A 26,789-nucleotide genomic window follows, 5' to 3' on the forward strand; every position below is an offset into this window, starting at 1 on the left:
CACATGGTCTCAATTGCAAGAGAAATGAAGAGGTGTTTTACTTTCCATATCTCAGCAGGATATGCTAATAAATAATTCAAAATAACCAGGTGGTCAAACAGATAATGGTTCACAACTAAAAGCTGAAGTCTAACAAACTCCAGAGGGTTAACTTCTCCTTTACCCAATACTCATCATACTGTAAGCAACCCAAGGACAATGGTTTATTTCTCTGGTTTCCTCAGAATCTACTATAGAAGTTACTTTAGGGCCTCACATTTTATACTGCCTTGCTAACAGACATAAAAATTACCCCAATTCATAAGAAAAGGCTCTCTATCTGAGCTGTGGAACATACATCTTTCTTACACACCTGTCTTTAAAAACATGGGCTGCAGATAAGCATCATATTTTCTCTCTTATATTCCTCTATATTCTGCAAGATAATATATTCCACTCCAAACTGACAAGGGTTTATCTCAATTTTACCTTCTAAAGTATCCATATGTTTCAGATCCCTTATTCTGAATTATATTCCCCAGATATCAACTGACAAGCTCCTGGGTTCTCAAACAATAGTAACAATTATAAACTATAATGTCCCATACAAATATACAGTATGAATATTTGGACTTACTGTATGCAACCAAATAAAACTAGGTCTCACAAAGTACTCACTGTATTACGGATTTGTATATAACTATAGGTGGCAAGACTTCTTCAATCTTTTGAATAATTTCCAGACTCAAATTGGCTTTAAATTCTTTTACATTATTTCTAACCAGCATTTTTAAATGAGCTAAATTTATATCCCATGCTCTTTATTACTTCTTTTATCTGAGCTAAAGTATAAATAAAAATAAAAATTTGAAAATACATATCAAACACAACTGTATTAAGAATATCCCCTATGGATTTGATGATGGTTACACAACTGTGAATACAGTAAAATTCACTGACCTGTATACTTTAAATGAGTAAATTGTATGGTATGCGAATTATATCTCATTAAAGTTATTTCAAAAAGGGGGAAAAAAACATATTCCCCATGAAAAGCAGAGAATAATGGACTTAAAATCTTAAAATTCTGCCTTTATACTTTATGTCATATCCCAAAATACTAAGTTTTATTAGATAAATTCAAAATATAATTAATAGGTCATCATTTTAAACTAAACTTCACAGCTGGAAAAATTCATTCTTTACATAGTGAACTAAAACAAAATACAGAAATGCTACACTAAGTGGTGCCAACTGCCCTCCTTAGCAGGTTTGTTTTTTCTGTATCTTTCTCTCCAATCCTACTGCTGTCTTACTCGAGACCTTCTCTTTCTGTTGTACTAATGCAATGGTTTCCAGCCACTCTCCCTCCCTACCTTCAGTCTTATTCTTGTTATACATAGTTAACAAAGTAATCTTCCTAAAATGAAAAACTGGGAGTTAGGTAAAATAAGAGATTATAAAGAATAAGATTTTAAGCAAGACTGTTACGTGTTTGACCTCAGGTTGTGAGCAGTCTGATCTTGTACAAATTTCTTAATCTTAAGCCCTCATTTTCTCTTCTGTGAATTGTAGATAATGATGTCTTCCTAAAAGGATCAGTATGAGGAATAAAGATACAGAAGAAGAGGTTCCTACAGTAGGCACCTAGAAATGCTAGCTCTTTTGCCCCTCTGGAGGTTTGAAGCATTAATCTTTCTAAAAGCTATCACATCTTTAGGGAAACCACTTAAAGAGTATAAAGGTTCACAAGATAGTATTTGTAACAAAAATAACAAAATGGAATAGCTTATTGAGAACACTTGTTTTGAGGGGGGAGTTTATTTGCAGAATCAAACTATGATGAGAAAGTTGTTTCCTAAATACGCAGAAATCCAGAGCTAGGCAGGTATCTCTCAGCCAAGAACTTCTTGGACAAGGCTTGCTTTCCCGCAGCAACTGCAGGGACTCATTGTCCCAAGTTCCTTTCCAAAATTCAGTTTTTTACAGTGGCTCTAACAAATCTTTTAATTATTCTAATTATGAATAAATGACTATTTGGGAAAAAGCATAAAAACAGTAGTATCTAATATCTTGAAGGAATTACGTTTTTCTTCCCAATAGCTGTGTAATCACTTTTGATGGACTAGAAACATGTCCAACAAGAGGGAGGAGATAATTAGTGACAACTATATACCTCTCTCAAGTGGGAATTTTTAAAAAATAAAATAAGGGCCAGGCGCAGTGGCTCACGCCTGTAATCCCAGAACTTTGGGAGGCTGAGGCAGGCGGATCATGTGAGGTCGTGAGTTCAAGACCAGCCTGACCAACAGGGAGAAACCCCGTCTCTACTAAAAATACAAAATTAGCCGGGTGTGGTGGCACATGCCTGTAATCCCAGCTACTCGAGAGGCTGAGGCAGGAGAATCACTTGAACCCAGGAGGCAGAGGTTGTGGTTAGCCAAGATCATACTACTGCACTCCAGCCTGGGCAACAAGAGTGAAACTCTGTATCAAGAACAAGAAGAACAAGAAGAAGAACAACAACAACAACCAAGAAGAAGAAGAAGAAAGAAGAAGAAAAAGAAGAAGAAGAAAGGAGAAGGGGGGAGGAGGGGGGGAGGGGGAGGATGATGTAGTACTGGAGACCCACCAGGTTAAGACTTTTGATCCAATAGGAATAGTTCTCCAATGCTTAGAGACTTCAGCTCAAGTTATTAATTCCACTTCCAGTACCTCACAGAACAAACCACATTAAAAGGATGCTATGAATGACTTCAAACAGAAAAATTTTTCTTGGTAAGCTTTATTTTATTAATAATACTTACCAATATCAATGATCATGCACCCGTGGCTCTTTCAAATAATGACCAGACAGACTCTAGAAAGAATTTGGTAGAGATGATGAAGAGAACATAACAAATAACTGTATTTTCTGTTCCTAGTTGCTAAAATTCTAACAGTAGGTCTATGCTTCTAAAATAAAAATGCTTGCTGGATTCATAGGATATGGTGATGAAACGAACAGAAATGCAGTATTCGAATCTCATACTAGAAAACATCAAGGGTGAAGGAAACTCCAAATAAAGATTTCAGAAGACAGACAATGATGATATGCACAAATGAATATTGTAAAAATCAGTGGACCATCTAGAGGCAATATCTAGCCTGTAGCAGACGATAAGGGACTAGAATATGTAGAAAGTCAGAGCTAGAGAAATGAACCAAGAACGTGTCTCTGTATGTACAACAGTAGAGGGCTTAGGGGACTGGATCAACCCTGCAGATTTATTTTACTTGACCTACACAGTATTTAAAAGTTCAGAGACTGCATATAAATATTGAGGATTCTGTTTTTATAAAAGAAATGAAGCATCTATCACCACTGAGTGTGTAATCCCTCATGTAATCCCTTGATACAGGACCTGCACCATTCAGTTCACCACAGGGCAGAATGACAGAGATCATCCCACCATCTCTAGACACCAAGTACCAACTCTCATTTATTATTGAAGGCTATACTGTGGTTTGTCCCATGAAAGAGACATATTTATACTTATGTCTCTATGAAAATTGTTAACAGGGTTCAGAGCATGCTACCCCAAAATACGTCACTTGGCATATTATTTTGAGTTAAGGGCACAAAAAAAAACAGCAGATACAAGAAGGGCACTCTGACCTTCTTTTCCTTCCTGAAAGCAGAAGATAAAACTTCTATGTGAAAGGTGCCCTCCTTGTACCAGGAGGAAGGAAGTCATTCTTATCACCAGAGCCTGGGAGTTGAGGACAAGAGAAATCTGTACAAACAAACCTTATTAAACTAACCCCTATCGGCCTAGTCAGATTTCTACAACAAACTGTTCTAGCCCAAATTCCTTCTCCTCGTCATGTTTTCACAATTTACTACTCTTTGTCCACTCAGTATGTAAGCTTTTGGTCCTCACTGCTTCCTTGGGTCTTCATTTTCTTGTGAGGGCTCCATTGTACATGTAAATTATCAAATACAACTCGTATGCGTTTTCTCTTGTTAATTTATCTTTTATCAATTTAGTTCTCATGCCCAGCCAGAGGCCTTAAATGGATAGAGAAGAAATTTTTACCTCCCCTACAGTGTGAAACAAAACAATCTGCTTTTTTCTCCTTATACCTGTCCACTTATTTACATTGCCTGGACACTCCCTGAGCAATCATCAAATAAAATCAGATGGTGATGAAACGGTTCACCAAAAGCAAGCAACTAGAGGAGAAGCTAGAATCAAAGACAAGACAAAAGCCAAAAAAGCCAAACAAAGCCCCTCAGAGTTTAGTGACTGAAAAGGTATCAAGATCAAAATTACAATGCACACAACTTTTAATCTAGCGATTCTAGTAGTGGAGATTTATGCTGCAGATACACTCATAAGCAAAATCATTTACATTCAGCATTATTCTTTGAAGTATTATCTGTAATACCAAAAGATTAGAAACACCCTAAATGCCACCATTAGGGGACTCCATAAATAAGTTATAGTATAACTATACAACACACCCATAAAAATAATCTGAAAATTCATTATGTGCTAATATGAAACAGACTCTGAGAGAAAAGAACAAAGTAGAGCATATACATATGTCAGTTGTGAAGGAGCAGCAGGAGGAGGAAAGGAGCGAAGAATATAAATAACTATATATAGATTTGTTTTTACACATGCATGAAATATTTCTGGAAGGATACAGAAGAAACTGGTAGTATTAATTCCTTTAAGGAGGAGAATTTAATAACTGAGGGATGGGGCCAGTAAGGACACTGTTCCCTGGATACATTTTTGTACCTTTTGAATTCTGTAGCTGGTAAAAATTATGTTTTAAAAATGTAAACAAGTTGGCTGAGCTGATTCCAAATATGATTAAAAAATTAAGCAACTACCAGAACTGTTGTGGTAATGATCCCCTCCCTCCACATATATGCTGTTTAGCCTTGTTCAAGGATGCTGGAGATTTCAGTGGGAACCTAGAGGGGTGAAGAGGTGAGCAGAAGGAGAGTGCGATGAACTAAGAACAATGGAATAAATGGCCTGGTGTCTTCTTCCATCTGCCTCTTTGAACTGGTTGTGAGCCCAGGAGAAAAACGGCAGATCCAAAAGTTAAGAAACCTTTTTAGGAGAAGCTGTGAAACTGTGAGCAGAAACTGACACTTTGGGACTTGTGGGCAAATTATGGCACAGAGATAGAGAAAAGGCAACTGTAGTTGAGCCCAGCACTTCCATGGCACCCTGAAGACTTGCAGCTCTGAATCACTGAGGACTGCATTTCTCACACTGCTACTATCCCTCACAGAGGACCCAAAAGGAGTGGCAGTGATAGGTACCACAATGGGGTGGACTGAGGGAGGATGGACTTCCCAAGGAGGCTATAAGGAAAGTGTATTTATTTCTGTTCCTGAATACATGTCACATTCCATTCAAGGGCTCCTAGAAATACTGAAGAGGACTCTGAAAGGGCTGGAGGGGTTGTGTAAACAAGAGGAAACTACAAGTTATTCTCCATCTTTGTCTACAGATGATGAAGCCTGGAAACAGTCACCCTAAAAATCTAACAGGAATATGTAGAGAAGTAAAAGAACAGAAAACAACACTCTGGCAAGAGAGCCAAAGGAAATTCCTACTGATTTTTTTTTAAACTTAGGCTACTGCTCACTGAACAGGAAGTAGAAGAGAAAAAAACATGAGGATGGCTGGAAAGAGGTTACTCAAGGCTCTGCTGGGAACCAACACACTTAGTTATGCAGTACCTACTTTCCAAAGTGAAATCTTTCAACTGCTTTAAAATGTTTCTTTTCTAAGCCATTGAAAGCAATGAGATCATGTTCTTGATTAAGTGCCAGGTTTTTTTCCTCTGCAACCCAGATTGTTGAAGTTAAAAGGAAGAAAAATTAGAAGAATATAAAAGTAAAGGTAAGACAATTTGGGAACCGAAAATAGAGAGGGGGAAAACATAAATATATTTTAATAACCTAGTGGTAGAATATTATGTGATGACCCAATATAGAGTTGTTTTGTTTTTTAAATTGAGGACATCTAGCCCTGTCCCAAAAATACAACAAAGTATTTATTTAAATTCAATTTATCTAACTGATGCTTTCCTATTCTATTTTATCCAGAGTTAACACGTACAATCTCTTTATGCCCCACAGCACAACATACTTATAAATACATAGATGAGCCATTTGTAAAAGATAGTTTGTGCTAAAACTATAGGGCTTGCTGGACATAGAAAAGAAAAAAAAATGCGAGGACTAGCCTTAGGTAATTTTGGTTTATATGCTCTTCACAAGGGGAAATAAATAATATTCACCACTCTAAACAATGGATAGTAAGATAATTTCTAAGACAAGCAAGAAGATAATTTCTAAGACAAGAAGAAGTAAGATAATTTCTAAGACAAGCAAGAAATACAACTCCAATAGGTTATAGAATAACAACATGATCCATGTATTAATACTATACTTTGAATCCGCCACAGTGCTTTCCACCTATATCAGGAACTATTTAATGAAATTTTATATGTGAATAGAACCTTTATACTTTTCAAAAGTACCTTCACATCTCTCATCTGATGCTCACAATGCCCTGTGAAATAGGTAGAGCAGATTTCATTCAGTTTTACAATACTAAAACAGACAGAAAAGTTAAGAGATAAATTTCATGTCAGCTTTAGGCCAGAGACAGAATGCAAGGGTCCAGAACTCCTGGTCCAATGCTTATCCAAAAGATGTCTGCAGACCATTATTCGTCCACCCACTCAGTATTTATTATGCAACAACTGTGCTCCAGGAACTATTTAGTTATTAGGAATACAACAGAGAACAAGAATATACATATTTCTACCCTTAGGAAGCTTCCAGTGTAGTGAGAGTCATTACTTAAGTAACGGTACAAATAAATGCAAAGCTGCACTTGTGATAAACATTGTAATGGGGTACTGAGTGCTATGAGAACACATAATGTGGGAGAGTTGACTATCAAAGGATTCACCTTAGAAACTAATGATAAAGCTCACTGACTAGTCTTTAAACAAAATCTAAAACAATTATTTATTTAAAAAATAAAGCTCAGATCTGAAGGGTAGATATTATATAGACAAAGAAGGAAAGGGAACATCATGTGTAAAAGACCTACTATGGGGTGGGGGCGCATGTAAAATACAAGAAATATTTTTTAAAAGCAGCCTGGATGACACACTGCCTGATGTGCAACGGAATCAGAGAACCAAACTGTAAGGTTAGAGCTAGTGTTTTTTAACAAGCTCCCCAGCCAGGTGTGGTGGCTCATGTCTGTAATCCCAGTACTTTGGCAGGCTGAGGCAGGTGGATAACTGGAGATCAGGAGTTCGAGCCTGGCCAACATGGTGAAATCCCATCTCTACTAAAAATACAAAATACTAGCCAGGCATGGTGGCGGGCACCTGTAGTCCCAGCTACTCAGGAGGCTGAGGCAGGAAAATTGCTTGAACCAGGGGAGGTATAAGTTGCAGTTAGCTGAGATCGTGCCACTGTACTCCAGCCTGGATGACGAGCGAGATATGATCTGAAAAAAAAAAAAAAGCAAACAAACAAAAGAAAACGAGCTCCCATGTAATCTACAACACAGTAAGGTTTCAGTGACTCCTGCCCTATTCCAGTGACTATTTCAGAGCATCCGGATGTTTCACTCAGGAATAGAGGGTGACTGAAAACAATGCAAAAATAGAACTGCTACATCCATTCAAACGCTGCTGAATTATCTGCATTCTAGAGGGAGGGTGATATCACTTTTTGTTCTTTCCCTTTCTTGCTTTTTTTTTTTTTTTTTTTTTTGAGATGGAGTTCGCTTTTGTTGCTCAGGCTGGAGTGCAATGGTGCAATCTTGGCTCACTGCAACCTCCACCTCCCGAGTTCGATTCTCCTGCCTCAGCTTCCTGAGTAGCTGGGATTACAGGCACAGGCCACCACACATTTTTTCTATTTAGTAGAGATGGGGTTTCACCATGTTGGTCAGCCTGGTCTGGAACTCCTGACCTGAGATGATTCACCCACCTTGGCCTCCCAAAGTGCTGGGGCTACCGCGCCCGGCCTCTTGTTTTTTTATTTTTAAAGAGACAAAAGTCTTGCTTTATTGTCCATGGCTGATCTGAAACTGCTAGCTTCAAACAATTCTCCTGCCTTGGCCTCCCAAACAGATGGAATTGCAGGCCTTAGCCCCCATCATTTTTAATTTGGAAAGGAAGATTTTATGAAAGTGGTGACATCTGCCCTACGCTTTTAGGGGTAAATTGAACTTCCACAGATAGAAAAAGGCTGTTACTTAGATAAACAAATGAAGAAACTGAAAAGATAATCCTGGTAAGGCAAGGTAGCTCATGCCTGTAATCCCAACACTTTGGGAGGCCAAGGCAGAAAGGATCACTTGAGGCCAGGAATTTAAGAGCAGCTGGAGCAACACAGTGAGACCCTGTCTCTACCAAAAAAAAAAAAAAAAAAAAAAAAAGCCAGTAGTGGTGTGAGTCTGTCTGTAATCCTAGCTACTCTTAAAGCTGAAGCTGGAGGATCACCTGAGCCCAGGAGTTTGGGACTGCAGTGAGCTATAATTCTATGATTGTGCCACTATATTACAGTCTAAGCTAATTATCAAGACCCTCTCTCTTAAAGAAACTAAAAACAAACAGAAAAAAGGATACCTCTTGCTGCTTCATATGAGTGTATTTTATTTTACTGCTGCCCTTCCTAAACGGCACTTCTTTCTAGAAATATCATTCCCATAATACCTGAGAGTTGCCGAGCTCTTGTAGCTTACAAACCTTTGTTTAATTTTATACTCACAACAAATGCTATCACATTGCAAGAGCAGATACTAACTTTCTCAATTCTGCAGATAAAACTAGCTAGGGGAGGTTTACTTGTGCAAAGTCACATTTCAATACTGCTCTTTGCTTTTAACATGTAGATTCCTGACCCACATGATGTGGAAAAGTTATCAAAGTCTCTTATCTAAAGTATAGAGAACTGAGAAGGTCTAGGATAGGATACCAGACATACAAGAAGTCCAGTTTGTTATCTGAAATATGGAGAACTGAGCAGGCCTGGGTTACCAGACATATAAGAACTCTAGTAGGACAAACTGGGACAAAAGCCTGTTATCCTGGCTTAAATTAATAAAGATAATGAGCAAGAGGTCTCCTGAGATAGTCAAAAAGAGAAAATGGCAGACAGAGATTCAATGAGGCATCTGTGATGGCACCTACTAAATGAAATATTAAAAAAAAGTATGGATAAGGGAGAAAAAAACAAAACTAAACTAGGTAGCACAATATATTGAGGGACAAAAATGAATAGATGGGGGACACATGTTTTACCTTCAAAACTTACTTTCTAATTTTAAAGTTATTTTTCAGTTTTCTCCCAGAAATTACCTTCAAAAAAACTCTGATGATCACTTTCTAAATCTATGTTGTTCTTGGCCATAAAACATGTTTATGCTTCTCCACCTTTTCTAACACAGGGGAGCGCTAAATGATAAAGTAATAGTCTTGCTTTTAATAGAGATCAAACCTCCACTTTATGCAAAAATATTATGGAAGATACAAAGAGGAGGTCTCCGGTCCCAAGGTTAGTATTTTGGCAACACCAGTAGGTACTAAGAATACTTCCCAAGATTGTATTCAAGAAAATGTGTTGGGTTGTACTCTATTTTCACAACCAAAAGGACTTTTTTTTTGAGACGGAGTCTTACTCTGCCGCCCAGGATGGAGTGCAGTGGCACGATCCCAGCTCACTGCAACCTCTGCTTCCTGCATTCAAGTGATTCTCTTGCCTCAGCCTTCCGAGGAGCTGGGACTACAGGTGCGCATCACCACGCCGGGCTAATGTTTGTATTTTTAGTAGAGATAGGGTTTCACCATGTTAGCCAAGATGGTCCTGATCCCCCAACCTGATGATCTGCCCGCCCCAGCCTCCCAAAGTACTGGGATTATAGGCGTGAGCCACCATGCCCAGTCAAAAAGGACTTTTTAAATGAAAGAACAAAAATTTAAGAGCCATGATGAAAGAACTCCATGTCACAGAGAAACTGATCCAAGAATTGGAGGACTTTAGGTTATGAATCTATCTGGCCTACAACAAGTACTCTTACAAGATGATAATGTTGTACACGTAAGAATAATTTTTCCTTAGGATGGCATAAAGTTGGAAAGAACAGAGATTAAGAATAATCATTAACTGCTATTGAAAAAAACAGAATTTCAATGGCTATGGAGAACAGAGGTTATTCCTAAAGAACAGAGATTAAGAATTTCAACGGCTATGGAGAACAGAGATTAGGAATAATCATTAACTGCTATATTAAAAAAAAAACAGAATTGCAATGGCTATGGAGAACACAGGTTATTCCTAAAGAACAGAGATTAAGAATTTCAACGGCTATGGAGAACAGAGATTATTCCTAAAGAACAGAGATTAGGAATAATCATTAACTGCTATATTAAAAAAAAACAGAATTGCAATGGCTATGGATAACAAACAATAACTTAACAACTACAACCCAAAAGATTTGGACATCTGTACAGAAATGCTGATACCCACTTCAAAACCGCTAGAACCAGTTTGTAAGTCTCTTTTTCGAGCTCAGCTATACCACCCTCACTCCTAATCTTATATCTTATTTCTTGTCTGGCTGACTGGAAAGGTGGTACACTAACAACTGAAAAATACATATATATAGAAAGAAGGTGATAGCCTATTCTTTTCTTTCACTCTTTTCAATACTACCATCTCATATCCTATACTACCTAAAATGAAGAACATTATTGTACTTTAATTGTATTAATTTAACAAAATTCTGTATTCCTGTTTTTATACTAAAAGTAGAATGAACATAATTTTTAAAAATCTTTCTTGTCCCCAAAACCCTCAGCACGGCTCTTTGAAAGTGCCCTTGGTTGATGTTTTTTTTTTTTTTTTTTCTTTTAAACCCTCTGGTTCTTGATGGAAAAAAGATTCTTAACCTATGTAATATAGAAAGTTTAAATTTATAATGGATGAATCTCTATAACCTAACTCTCAGATATTAAAAAGATTCATTTTCTCTATGCCAAAGACAAGTGGATTTGTGAAGCCATCCAGTTCATCTCATTTGACATGAAATCATTCTCATTTTAGCTCAAAGTGCCTAATATGTTCTTGGGAACCACTCAACTATCTTTCATTTCTCACAGTAGATAATTACATGTTTTAGAGTACAGCTGCATCTCACTACAACTAAAGAAAGTACACGGAGGAAATTTCCAGGCAAAAAGTACTCTAGTGACCGGTTTTGTTATTATTATAGTTTAAATGTATAATACATAGTATATACATGGATTATATTAATTTGTATAATTATAAATATTATCGCTGTATTTTAATTGCTCATAAAAGTAATACTGGTGAAAGGAATTGACCTGGCATAAAACTACAGTGTATAACAGTGTGAGCAGTTCTTCTTTTAAGAGAAAAATAAAATGTGGTACACCCACTTTTGATTCCTACAGTCAAGAATCAGAGGGTTAAAATAAACTGGAGTTTACACATCTACTAAAACATTAACAATTTTTACACTCTCCTTAAGAGATAATTATAGTTGGTACTGTGAAAAAGAGACATCTTTTCACACTTAGCATTTTTCAAGGGGAGGAACTATTAAGAAGCAACTATGTATAACAACAACAATGGTGATGATGATACATTACATAAGAATAGCAAAAATACTTTATATGTATTTTCTTATTTGACACTCATTGTAATTATAGACAGTAGGCATCACTATTAACATTTAAAAAAGAAGAAAACCAACACTCAGAGAAAATAAACCACTAAGTAATTTACTAAACAGTATCTTTGACAAGTATCAAGTCAAGATTACATATTAGAGGTGACTAAGCTCAGTACACTCGTCTATACTATGCTGGAGTAACGGACTGCAAAATAAAGCTGCGAATTATACTCATCTCACAGTGTGTGTTCTTTAACATGACCCTGCTGCTCTTCTATGATGGTTTTAGAAGTTTTTAATTTGATAAAATGGAATGTATCAATATTCTCCTATTGTTCATGTTTTTTGGTTTCTCTCTAAGAAACTCGGCCTTAGCAAAGTTACGTTTTCTTCTGTATTCTCCTAGAAGCTTTATCCTTCCAGCTCTTAGGTTTAGGGCTATAATCCACTCAACTTAAGTTCTGTACATGTTATGAAATAAGGGTCAAGAAACGCTTCCCCTTACCCTCAAATGGATATTCATTTCTTCCACCAACATTTTCTCAATGAATTACCTTGGCACATGTGTCAAAAATGAATGAGCCATAAACGAAAGTCTTTCTAGACTCTATTCTGTTCAGCTGATCTATCCTATGCTAACATCACACAATCTTAAATTGTGTAATCCCTCTAAGTTTTTTTAAATTGGGTTATTGAAGGTATTCTGAATTTCCATATAAACTACAGACTCAGCTTATCAAGTTCTATAAAAGCCTCACAGGGATTTGATTGAAATTGAATTCAACCTATGGATCAACTTGAAAAGAACTGAAAATTACAAATTACTGAATCTTTTGATCAATTAACATAATATATATCTTAATTTATTCGTATTTTCTTTAATTTCTGTCAGCAGTGTTGTATGTTTTTCAGTATCAGGTCTTGTATACATTTATTATTTTTTCTTAAGTATTTTATTTTTTGATGCCATTATAAGTGGCAATGTTATTGCGCTTTCCCTTTCCAGCTGTTCATTTCTAATATAAGGGTGTACAGAACTAAAAATGAGTTCCGTATATTATTTCATGTATCCTGTGACTTTAATAAACTAACTTCATAATTCTAAGAGTTTTTAAAAACATATCTCTTAGGATTTTTTTTTTTTTTTTTACAAGCACAATTAGGTTGTCTGTGAATAAAGACAGCTTTGGTTCTTTTTTCCATAGTCCATATGCCTTTTATTTTCCTACTGGCTAGGAGCCATAGTATATTTTGAATAGTAGTAGCACCTGAGAAACTTTTGCCCTACTGCCAGTCGCAAGAGAAAAGCATTCAATCTTTCACCATTAAGCACAAAGCAAGTTTTAGGTATTCAGTAGATACCCTCTATCAGTTTAAGAAAGTTCTTTTCTAAGCCTAGTTTGCTAAGTTTTGGTTTGTTTTCACATTATGAATGATGTCTTTCTACATCTATTGAACTGATCAGTTTTTCAACTTGAATTTGTTAATATGGTGAATCACACTGATTGATTTTAGACTGTTAAGCCATCCTTACATTTTTTGATATACAAACCTCTTAGTCATCATGTATTAACCTTTTATTTTATACTGTTGGATTCAATGTATTTCGTTGCCTATCATTTTCCAATATTTTATTAAGGATTTCCGCATATGTTCCTAAGAGACACTGAACTACAGATTTCCTGTAATGTCTTTGTCTTAGTATCTAGTAATGCTAACCTCATGAATTGAGAAGTGTTACCCTTCTCTTCTATTTTCTGAAAGGGTTTACATGGAATTGGCATTCATTATTTCTTCTTTAAATACTTGGAAGAATATTAATTAATTCACCATTAAACCATAGAGTTTTCTTTGTAGGAAAGGTTTTCAGCTATAAATCCAATTTCTTTTTTTTTTTTGAAATGGAGTCTCACTCTGTCGCTGAGCTGGAGTACAGTAGCATGACCTCGGCTCACTGCAACCTCTGCCTCCCAGGTTCAAGCAATTCTCTTGCCTCAGCCTCCCAGGTAGCTGGGACTACAGGCATGCACCACCATGTCCAGCTAATTTTTGTATTTTTAGTAGAGATGGGGTTTCACCATATTGTCCACGATGGTCTCCATGTCTTGACCTTGTGATCTGCCCACCTCGGCCTCCCAAAGCACTGGGATTACAGGTGTGAGCCACCGCACCTGGCCCAATTTCTTTACGAAACATATTAAAGACCACTATAGACTTTAATAGGGGTTTTCAGATTATTTCTTCTTGAGTGAGCTTTGATGATTTGTGTCCCTCAAGGAATTGACCATTTATCAAAGTTGTCAAATTTATTGGAATAAAGTCGTTTATAATATTCTCTTATTATTCTTTTGATGTTTGTAGATTCTGTAGTGATATCACCTCTTACATTCCAGATAGTGTTAATTTGTGCCTCTTCTTTTTTCTAGATCAGTCTACCTAGAAGTGTATCATTTTTATTGATCATGGTTTCAAAGCACCCAGCTTTGGGAGATTTGCTGATTTTTCTTACTTTTCTATATTATTGATTAATGTCCTTGTATTTATTTCCCTCAGTTTATGTTGGGTTTCATTTGCTTATTTCTCTCTAGTTTCTTAAGCTATAAGCTCAGATCACTTATTTGGCAATCTATTTAGTTTACAGGTCTCTGAATCAAGAGTTGCCATACTGGAGGAACTGAACTTGAGAAGTCTTATTCACATATGGACCTGATGTAGATCAAGAGATCCTGGACTTGAGAGAGTCTGGTTACAATCAGGTATGCCTTCTGAGCATTTAGGGAGAGCATGAGTGTGTGCATGTGGGAGAAATCTGAATTGCAGTGGCTACAGGGTACACCATGACAGATTATTTACAGAGATCGCCATGACTGCTCCTTTACAATGTGACTTTGGCCTTCTTTCCATCAAAAAAAAAGAGTACAGGATATGACTGGACTTGAACTTGCTTTTATAAACAGAATGTGACAAAAGTGAGGTTATATGACTTTTGACTATAAATCTTGTGCCTCTGCTAGCTTCTGCTTTTTACTTTCTTTGGAGAGCTATGCAGAGATCACCATGTAAAAAAAATAATCCGATTTATTAGAAGCTGCCTTGGTTCTCCTCTGATTTAATAGCAGATTTCCAACATCAGGGAGAACCAAGACACTCCGAGCCAACAGTTTGACATGTAGTTAAGCCACTTTGAACCTTCTAGCCCAGCCACACCTCTGCCTAAATGCAGCTCCTAAGTAAGTGCGGACAAAATCAACAGAGTAACAGCCCAACAAACCCTCAAGATCATTGAGAAATAGCAAATTCTTTTTGTTTTAAGTCAGTTAGTTTTAAAATGACTGGTCAGTCTATGAATAAACTACTCAGTATTGATAAAAAAAACAGATGAGATGATTTTGTTCTTGAAGGTTTGATAATAAGGGGGAAACATATAGAAGATTAAAGTTGACTGAAATATTGCTAATCCTACTTTTTTTAAACCACGAAAGCAAAAAAAGAAAAAATGATGAGTATGAGGCAGAAAAACTTAAATAAGGATTCCTATAATTTATAAACCAGCTTTACACTGTCTGTCAGTGTCTACTAATCCCTATTCTCTTTAGAAAGCAGAATTTATAAGCCATTCTCAATGGTAGTCAGAAACACCCTTCAAAACCGTAACTCAAATAATGCCATGCTCCCACTTAAAACCTTGCAATTGCTTTCCTACTGTACATAGGATAAAATTTAAATTCCATGTCATGATCTATACTCTCTTATAAGATTTGACCTCTGCCCTTCACTCACTATGTCCTATGCACAGTTGTCTTCTTTCTGATCCGTGAATACCTGAAGCCAATTCCTCCTTTTAGTTATTTTAACTGTTCATTCTGCCTAAAATATTCTTTTCACAGTTGGTTCTTTCTTATTACTCTGATACTAGTTTAAATGTCACATCAAAGAGACCTTTCTTGAGCCTCTAAGTTTAAAATACTATCATAACCCTGAGTTATATGCTTCTAGCACTTACTACTATCTAAAATTATTTTATTTTATATGTCCTCCCAGCCCTATTGAAGGAGAGATTGTTTCAGGCTGGTTCACCATCTATCCTAGGATCTTACACAGTGTCTGGCACATAAAAGGTGCTTGTTTTCCTAGTAATTACGTTATGTAAAGATAAGGTACTGGCTGGGCAGAGTAGCTAACGCCTGTAATCCCAGCACTTTAGGAAGCCATGGCAGCAGGATCACTTAAGCCCAGGAGTTCAAGACTGGCCTGGGCAACAGAGAGAGATCCCATCTCTACAAAAATGAAAAAATTAGCTGGGCACGGTGGTGCATTCCAGTGGTCCCAGCTACTAGAGAGGCAGAGGTGGGAAGATTACTTGGGCCTGGGAGGTAGAGGCTGCAGTGAGCTGTGATTGTCCCACTGCATGCCAGCTTGGGTGACAGAGCAAGACCCTGTCACAAACAACAACAAAGATAAGGTATTAGCTTTGGACGTTCACTCCACCCCACTGGGATGGGAGATGAGAAAGATCAAACTCCCTGTTAATGGAAAACGAAGTATTTTTAAAGGTACAAGTATTAGATTATCTAATTAGCTGTCACACTTAACTAAATACAGTCTGTTCTAGTATAACCCCGACACTTCATGCTACAGACCAGGACTATGCATGAGCACAGGAAACAAAACTAGTGTTTCCAAGGACAAAGTTCAGACTACAATTGTCTTCACAGAAGAACTGAAAACACAATCTAAACTGTCATTATATAGCTTTCTACATTTGTTATTTTTAATCATGTGGAATATATATTAGGTATTAAAAAATAATCTAGCTAGCTTAATGAGATGTAAAAAATAATATTAAGTTTAAAGCAAAAAAATCACTTTTTCAGTCAACATTTCATGCCAAAAATCAACGTGATAACAACAAAAATGACAACAACAATAAAAGAGGGTTGAAGAGAAAGGGCGGACAAGTCCTTCCGAGAAAGACTTCTGATGACTCTCTCAGTACTATGTCATACAGTCATAGATCATTTACCAATCATTCATATTCAGAATACCCAGCTAGGTGCTAGGTGACATGTTCCCTACCATCAAAAGTTTCAGGATAAGAAAAATATAGTTAACACAAACCAAACAATAATTTAAGGATGCACAGATTAAATTACACATGGTACAAAAAATATACATTGGCTGGACAAGGCCATGTGTAATCCCAGCACCTTGGGAGGCTGAGGTGGGCAGATCACAAGGTCAGGAGTTTGAGACCAGCCTGGCCAACATGGCGAAACCCCATCTCTACTAAAAGTTCAAAAATTAGGCCAGGCATGGTGGGTCACGCCTGTAATCCCAGCACTTCAGGAAGCTGAGGTGAGCACATCACCCGATGTCAGAAGTTTGAAACCAGCCTGGCCAACATAGAGAAACCCTGTCTCTAAATAAAAACAAAATAAAATAAAAATATAAAAATTAGCTGGGCGTGGCGGCGGGTACCTGTAATCCCAGCTACTCGAGAGACTGAGGCAGGAGAATTGCTTGAACCTGGGAGGCGGAGGTTGCAGTGAGCCAAGATCATGCCATTGCACTCCAGCCTGGGCAAAAAGAGTGAAACTCCATCTCAAAAAAATTATATATAAAAACTGATTCAAAGAAGCAAATGATCACTGAGACTCTGATTTCAAAAAGGAGAACGAAGGAGGGAAGGAGGGAGGGAGGGAGGCAGGGAGGAAATGAGGAAGGGAGGGAGAGAAGAAAGGAGGAAGGGAGGGAGGGAGGGAGGGAAGGAAGGAAGGAAGGAAGGAAGGAAGGAAGGAAGGAAGGAAGGAAGGTAGGAAGGTAGGTAGGTAGTTTGGAAGGAAGGAAGGAAGGGAGGGAGGGTGGGTGGGCATTCCAGGGAAGTGGAATTGCTGTAACAAAGATGCTGAGAAAGCAAAAAAACAGAGTATGCTTAAGGATACTAATTAGACTGGTTTGATTTAAACCTGGGGCTGGTAAAGGTAACCGTAAGGGACAAGGACAAAGACTAAAAACCGCAGTAATATTTGCATAATACTTCACTTATACTGACTACCAAAATAGCAGCACAAGAAAGGGTGAACTGTAGAAGGCCTTGAATAGCAGGTTATAAATATCTAACAACAGTATCTAGGTGTCTAAGATGGAATACTCTATCACTAGAGGATAAAGAAACTGAAGACAGGAAGACTAGTTATAATAGTTCAGCAATAAGCTAAAAAGGACCCAGGTTAAAGTGACAGTAGTGGGAATACAAAGGAAGACATTTATAAGACTATAGTGATAACTGGGGAAGGAAATCAAAAGGCTACCAGGTCTGAGACCTCAGTTACTAGGAGAACGATGGCAGAATTGAGAGAAATATTTAAGTCCAGATGGGGAGGAGCTGTTTTTAGTAGTAAAGAGTCTGCTTCAGACATATGAGTTTGAGGCAACAGGAGCACATCCAGTTTCTAGAACCTCTATCACTCATTCCAAAGACAGTCTTCTATGCCCACCATCACCCTAACCAAGAGAAATGCGTTTCCCTGACATTATGCCCAGTGCCCTTTATTCTCAAAAAGACTGCTGATATAGGAGGCGGGAATGAGGAATGACTTACGATTACAGAGTCTCCTTTGCGGATGATGGAAAGGTTTTGTAATTAGATACAGGTGATGGCTATTCAACACTGTGAACACACTAAATGCTACTGAATTGTATAAAGACAGTAAGAAGGATCAGGAGTGTGAGTGGCAGGGGACGGCAGTGCTTCACTTTAAAATAGTCAAGAGTGGGTGAGCCTCACAAATTTATTTCTCCAACTTGGAACTTTCCTCTGAACTCCAGACATGCATACTCAACAGCTCATCAAACTCAAGCAAGTCCAAAGGGAATGCATAAATGCCTTCCTCATCTTTCTATCTCAAATAAATACAGTAAACAATAACAAACATCCTAGTTCAATAGAGAGCAATAACCTCCAAGAACATTTGTAAAACAGCCAGACCTTGAAGCTATTCTTAATATGTCACTCTTTCATTCCCCATATCCAATTTAAAGTCCTGTCAATTTAACATCCTAAATATTTGTGACATTTGTCATTTGTCTCTATCAACAGTCATCACCATTGCCACCACTACTACCCAAATTCAGGCTACCATCACCTTTATTTATTCATCCTGCCTTCTCACTTCCCTTCTCACAATCATTCTTTATAGAGCAACAAGAATGAGATTTTTTCCAAACATACCCTCAACTTGCTTAAAACACCTCATATGCTTTCATTGCCCGCAGGATGAAGACCAATTTCCTTAAAACTTGATACAAAAGGCCATGGGTAATCTGACCCACTCCACCCTTCCAGATTCATTTTGTACCACACCTCTCAGATTTCTTCCCCCCCAACTTTATTGGGGAATAAGAGACAAACAGAAATTATATGTATTTAAGGCATTTTAAGGCATATAATGTGATGTTGTGATATATGTATACATTGTGAAATGATTACCACAATGGAGATAATTAACATATCTATCACTTCACACCATATAGTTACCAGGATATATTTTAGGTCTCCAGAACTTACTCATCTTATAAACAAAAGTTTGTACCTTTTAACGAACACATCGCCATTTCTCCCCTGCAACCTACCTTTGGTAATTACCCTTCTATTCTATGAGTTCAACTTTGAAAGATTCTACATACAATTAAGATCATGTGGTAAGTAAGGTCTTTCTGTGCCTGATTTCACTTAACATAATGTCCTCCAGGTCCATCCATGTTGCCACAAATAGAAAGTTATCCTTATTTTCTTTTTGATGCAACATTATCCTTCTTTCCTAATGAATAATCTTGTATTGTGCATATGTGTCATACACACGCTACATTTTCTTTATCCATCTCGGGACAGAAGTTAGGTTGTTTCCATACCTTGGCTATTGTGAATAAAGCTGAAATCAACACGAGTGTGCATGGACAGAGACTTCATTTCCTCTGGATATATATCCACAAGTAGGATTGCTGGATCTCATATAGTCATTCTGTTTTTAATTTTTTGAGGAACTTCCATACTGTTTTCCATAACAACTGCACTAATTTGCATTCCCAATGCACCTCTCAGGGTTCTTGACACTAATCATGCCAGCTGATCCTTATAATTGTCAAATTCCAACTTACCACAGGGCTTCCGCTTTGACTGGTTTTCTCTTCTCTCTTAGACTGATTAACTTCTATTCATCCTTCAGATCTTAACTCAAGAAGTACTTTCTTGGGAAGTTTCCATTGACTTCACATACTAGGGCAAACTGGTATGCATAACACCCTGGATCTTTAGTTTAGAATAGTTGTTTATGGTAGTAATAATTCTTTTGGTTTTTTTTAGATGGAGTTTTGTTCTTGTTGCCCAGGCTGGAGTGCAATAGCACTATCTTGGCTCACCACAACCTCTGCCTCCCGGGTTCAAGCAATTCTCCTGCCTCAGCCTCCCGAGTAGCTGGAATTACAGGCAGCACCACCATACCTGGCTAATTTCTTATTTTTAATAGAAACAGGGTTTCCCCATGATGGTCAGGCTGGTCTCAAACTCCTGACCTCAGGTGATCCACCCACTTCAGCCTCCCAAATTGAGTAGTAGTTGTTTATAGGAGTTGTTCTGGTGGTGCTGTGGTTTAGATATGGCTTGTTTGTACCCACCAAGTCTCATGTGGAAATATGATTCTCACTGTTGGTGATGGGGACTAGTGGAAGGTGTCTGGGTTGTGGAGACAGATTCTTCAAGAATGGCTTGGTGCCATTCTCAAGAGAGCAAGTTCTCACTCCTAACACCTCCCTGCTTTCCTTCTTCTTTTCCTCCTCCTCCTCTTCCCCTCTCGCCATGTGATCTCTGTACTCAGGCTCACTTTTGCCTTCCACCATTAGTGGAAGTAGCCTGACACCCTCACCAGAAGCAGATACTAGTGTCATGCTTCTCATACAGCCTGCAGAACAATGAACCAAATAAACCTCTCTTCTTTATAAATTATACATTACCCAGTCTGATATCCCTTTATAGCAACATAAATGGGCTACAAGTGACAAGTTTATTATTTTAAAATACATATTTTTCTTAATTTTTGTGGGTACACAGTAGGTATATACATTTATGGGTTACAAGAGAGAGTTTGATACAGGCATGCAATGCATACTAATCACATCAGTATAAAAGCGGTATCCATCCCCTCAAGCATTTTATCCTTTGTGTTTCAAACACTCTGATTATACTCCTAGTTATTTTAAAATGTACAATTAAGTTATTTTTTACTACAGAGACCCTGTTGTGCTAGCAAATACTAGGTCTTATTCGTTCTTTCTAACTATTTTTTAGTATCTGTTAACTAACCATCCCTACTTCCTCCCCAGCTCCTACTATTCTTTCCAGCCTCTGGTAACCACCCAACAAGTTTGTATTTTTTGAATGAGTCATGTGATTAAAAACTCTCTGCCTCACAAAAATTACTATGGAAAAAATTTAAACAGACGATTGAGTTCATAGTAATAAAGCCTTATTGTACAGGCTGAGTAGGGTGGCTCACACCTATAATCCCAGCACTTTAAGAGGCCAAGGTGGGAGAATCCGTTGAGGTCAGAATACTGACCCCTAACTCTACCAAAAAAAAAGTATTTAATTAGCTAGGCATGGTGGTATATACTGTGGTAGTCCTAGCTACTTAGAAGGCTGAGGTGGGAGGATCACTTGAGTCCAGGAATTTGAGGTTAACAATGATTGTGCTACTGTTCTCCAGCTTGGGCAATACTGCACCCTTGCCTGGGGGACAGAATAAGACCTGTCTCAAAAAATAAAAAAATGTTAAAAGCTCTACTTCATAAAATTTACTCTAGCAAATTACAGATTAAACTTAACTATGCCTCTTAGGCTAGATCTGGAATAAGTCATAAGGCTGTTAGAAGCATTAAATGATTTCTGGCAATGGTATTATCTCAAAGATAAAATTCAAAACATTATGAAGATATTTAATATATCTAGTCCATCCACTTCTAAATGAATATTTATATTTTATCTATCCATAATGTGTGTGTGTGTGTGTGTGTATCTCCCATGAATAAATACATGTATCTTTATCTCTAATAAAGTCACACTGCAGCATCACACTCCTGGACTCAGGTAAGCTTCAGTTTCCCAAACAGCTGGGACTACAGGCACATGCCACCATGCCCAGCTAGTTTTTGTATTTTTTTGGTAGAGGCAAGGTTTTGCCATGTTGCCCAGTCTGGTCTCAATCTCCTGTACTCAAGCCATCCGCCTGCCTTGCCCTCCCAAAGTGCTGGGATTACAAGCATGAGCCACTGCACTCAGCCCAGATTCATTCTACTGTAATAAATCATTATTAAAAAAATCTGAAGCTGATAAAGTGTTTATGATTTAAGTACATAAACATTTAACCATCAACACATCCAGGTTTTTTAACTAATTCTAATTTTTCATTTATCACAAGTGTCTAAAAGTAGTAGATTCAAGGACACCAAAAATAACAGTTAAAAGAAAACTCTTTAGCTACGTTTAGTTTATTTTTAATATATTATTTTTAAAATTAAAAATTGCCTTTATAAGGATCAAATAAAAAGATTTCTTGAAATAAAAATTTCTAATTAAAAAGACACAAAAGAAGCAACATAATGAAGAAGAAATGGAATAAATGGGTATTTGTAAAATAATGACAGAGATTTTTTTTCAACCCCAGGGTCAAAACCTCAAGGCTGAGTCCCTATTTCCAACAGTGTCAAGGTGGTTTACCTGTAGTGCTTGGCTAAAAACAACACATATTATTTTCAACGATACAACTCTGTGTGCTTTCAAAACATCTTCCTCATTACCAAAACATAACTGAGAGAAAGCAATAATGAAATAGTGTTTGCCATAAACAAAAGAAAAGATTAAACAATAACTATATGGCTGCCATTTAAAAAGAACAAAACTAGAACTAAAGAACACACTGAAATTAAAAAAAAAAAAAGTGTTTCTCTGCAAACCAGGTTGATCAGATGCAAACCTTGGCTTATTCTTCCTTTAAAGTATTCTTATTCAGGTGCTAAATTCTTAGTCACTGGTACAAAACACCCTATACACTCTGCAGCCACAGATAATACACCAATAAATGCATATGCCTGTCTTCCACTAAATCCTGATTTGTGGACAATGATTTGAACAACATAATGCTCACATGTCACACAATATTATTTAATTTTTAAATTAAAAATTTAACATCATGGGCCGGGTACAGTGGCTCACGCCTGTAATCCCAGCACTTTGGGAGGCCGAGGTGGGTGGATAGCGTGGTCAAGAGATCAGGACCATCCTAGCCAACATAGTAAAACCCCATCTCTACTAAAATACAAAAATTAGCTGGGCATGGTGGTGTATGCCTGTAGTCCCAGCTACTCGGGAAGCTGAAGCAGGAGAATTGCTTGAACCTGGGAGGCAGAGGTTGCACTGAGCTGAGATCACAACATTGCACTCCAGCCTGGCGCCTGGTGAGAGAGCAAGACTCTGTCTCAAAAAAAACTAACATCATTCTTAGGTTACAACTGAACAAAAACAGATGGTGAATCCAATTTGGCCTTGGGCTATAGTTTATCAACTCCTAGTAAAAAAGAAAGCTCACTAATAGGAAAGACAATATATGTAATTTATGATTTTTATATGTAGTCCATAACTTCACTGAACTTCACTTTATTCAATTATTAAAAAAAAAAAAAAAAAAAGAGGCTGGGCACGGTGGCTCATGCCTGTAATCCCAAAACTTTGGGAGGCTGAGGCGGGTGGGATCACCTGAGGTCAGGAGTTCGAGACCAGCCTGACTAACATGGTGAAACCCCATCTGTACTAAAAATACAAAATTAGCCGGGCATGGTGCTGCATGCTGGTAATCCCAGCTACTCGGAAGGCTGAAGGCAGGAGAATTGCTTGAACCCAGGAGGCAGAGGTTGCAGTTAGACGAGATAGCGCCATTACACTCCAGCCTGGGCAAAAAGAGCAAAACTCCATCTCAAAAAAAATAAAAGAAAAGAATACCATAAACAAGAATCATCTCAAAACAGATCAAATACCTCAACATAAGAACTAAAACTATAAAACTCTTAGAGGAAAATCTTTATGGCATCAGATTTAGCAAGGATTTCTTGGGCAAGACACTAAAAGCACAGGTAACCAAAAAATAAATTAGATAAATTAAATTTTATCAAAATTTGAAGTTTATGTGCAAAGGTCACTATAACAAGAAAGAAAAAATAACCTACATTATCAGAAAATATATATAAATATCATATATATATATATATCTAAGATATTAATATCCAAAATATATTAAGATCTCCTAAACTTAACAACAACAATAACAACAAAATGGCCTAATTCAAAAATGGGCAAAGGGTTTAAGCAGACATTTCTCCGAAGAAGATATGTAAATGACCAATAAGGACAGGAAAATATTCATAATTTTTAGATTTCAACTGTACCCAGGTTAGCAAATACTGATTAAGTCACAAAGAAAACATTATGCAAAGAATGCTTTGCTTCATTTCTTAAAGCACGGATCTGTCTTTGCAAAGAGAAAAGTGTTTTAAAAAGTAGAACTCAAAAATAAAAGCCCAAGAAAATAATGCTCTATTACAGTTGTCCCTTGGTATCCATGGGCAGTTGGTTTCAGGAGCACCCCCTATATCACCTCCCCACAGATACCAAAACCCATGGATGCTCAAATCCCTTAAGTAAAATAATGTAGCATTTGCAAAGAACCTACACACATCCTCTGGTATACTTTAAAGCATCTCTAGATTAATTATACTATCTAATGCAATGTAAATGCCATGTAAATAGTTGTTTGACTGTATTGTTTAGGAAATAATGATTAAGAAAAAGAACAGACACAATCTTTACTTTTTCTTCCCCAAATATTTTTTATCTATAGCAGCTTGAATCCATGGATATGGAACCAACAGAGAGAGAGGGCCAACTATATTTCTAGGCGAAGTTTAAGTTCAGAAATGGAACTTTTCCTGATGACATCAGTTCATAATTGTCTTCTTTTTCTAATACTCCTCTTCTAAGTATTACTTTTGTGATGGTTAGCTTCTTATGTACTTCTCATTTGTTGATTTAGCATAATTCAACACTTGTAATACCTTGATCCCAAGTACTTTTGTCTAGAGGTCTTCTCTATCTCCATAAATGAGAAGCTACTCAAGGGATAGAGGTTTTGAATTTTACTTATTTAGTAGCCCTGCAACATAAAAGACAACACATAACTATTTTATTTTTTAACTTTCCTATATCTTTTAAAATTAAATATAAGCATGTTTTATTTAGTGTGGTATATGTTTTATTTTTTTCTTTTTTAAATTTTTTAATTTTTTTTCTGTTTTTTAGAGATGGGGTCTCGCTATGTTGCATAGGCTGGAGTGCAGTGGCTATTCACAGGCGCAATCCCACTACTGATCAGCACGGGAGTTATGACCTGCTCTGTTTCTGACTTGGGCTGGTTCACCCCTCCTTAGGCAACCTGGTGGTCCCCCGATCCCAGGAGGTCACCATATTGATGCTGAACTTAGTGCGGACACCTGACTGGCATAGCGCACTACAGCCCAGAACTCCTGGACTCGAGAAATCCTCCAGCCTCAGCCTCCCGAGTAGCCGGGACTACAGGCACGCGCCACCATGCCTGGCAGTATATGTTTTATACTTCAAATGAGGATGTATATTTTGGAGTGACTTTGCAGTTATCGCAACACTGAATGAATGAATGAATGAATGAATGAATGAATGAAATATATGGAGTTATCAAAGCCATCATTAAATTATCTCCTAATCATGTTGGTTCATTTGGTCAACCATATCTACTAATGCTTTGGGGTACTATTGGTAGTATTCATTCTTGCCTATTTTACTTACATGGAGAGAAACTTTATTAAAATCTCTACTTAATTTCATTTACCCTAGCTTCTCCACTATGATATTTCATCCACTCATTTTAAGAACGTCTGGTCTCTCAAAAGATAGATGAATCCTTTTCTGATACTCAACTCTCAAAAATCAAGGCAGATTAAGCACTTTCCTTCTATACCACTTTGGGCATGTTTCTATTATGGCAACAATCATACTGCTGGGCTCATTTATGTTCATATCTCCATCATCAGACAGTAAACCTAACCCCAGTCTCCAGCACAGTAAGTACTAAATAAATGTCCATTAATTTCTTTGAGGAAATATTTGGGTATGAGGGCACTATGCATAAATGAATACATGCTTATAGAGATTCATTTAAAAAGATAAATCTCAGGCCAATTGCGGTGGCTCATGCCCGTAATCCCAGCACATTGGGAGTCCCAAGTGGGTGGATCACGAGGTCAGGAGTTTGAGACTAGCCTGACCAATATGGTGAAATCCCGTCTCTACTAAAAAAAAAAAAAAAAAAAAAAAACACACACACAAAAATTAGCTGGGCATGGTGGCAGGCACCTGTAATCCCAGCTACTCAGGAGGGATTACAGGAGAATCGATTGAACCCAGGAGGCAGAGGTTGCAGTGAGCTGAGATCATGTCACTGCACTCTAGCCTGGAATACAGAGAGAGACTCCATCTCAAAAAAAAAGGTAACTCTCGTAAGATAATCTAATCATATAATGTCTTCACAGTTACATCATTTTCATTATGGCAACACAAAAAATTCTCATAATAAAACACAATATATTTAAACTTCAGGCAAATACTGCGTAGGGTATTAATTTGTAAGAAAATATGAAGGGCTTCTGAGTTTGGATGATCAACTGTATTATTCACAACTATATTCCAAGGCCCTACCACAGGACCATGTTCATAGCAGGAACTTAACAGTGATTTGATAAATGAGTTAATAAAACAGGTTAACAAATTTGATGCAGAGAGGCACAAGTTAGTAAATGGTATCTGGAGCAAATAAATAATAAATGTAAGTAAAAGGTTAAGTATAAATTTGAAACTGGGCTGTTGGGCAAGTTTACCTGGTTGATGTAAAATCCTGGAAGAAGTATAGAAAAAAACTGCTGTATCTGTAGAAA

General features: G+C 37.3%; 1 protein-coding gene across 49 annotated transcripts in view; it reads right to left on the reverse strand.

The window, feature by feature from the left end:
• The window catches only part of HMBOX1 (homeobox containing 1), a 161,439-nt gene that overhangs the window by 104,474 nt on the left and 30,176 nt on the right, over positions 1-26,789 (reverse strand). The window lies entirely within an intron of this gene.

The sequence above is a fragment of the Callithrix jacchus genome, chromosome 13, assembly GCF_049354715.1.
Source record: "Callithrix jacchus isolate 240 chromosome 13, calJac240_pri, whole genome shotgun sequence".
NCBI classification, from domain to species: Eukaryota; Metazoa; Chordata; class Mammalia; order Primates; family Cebidae; genus Callithrix; species Callithrix jacchus.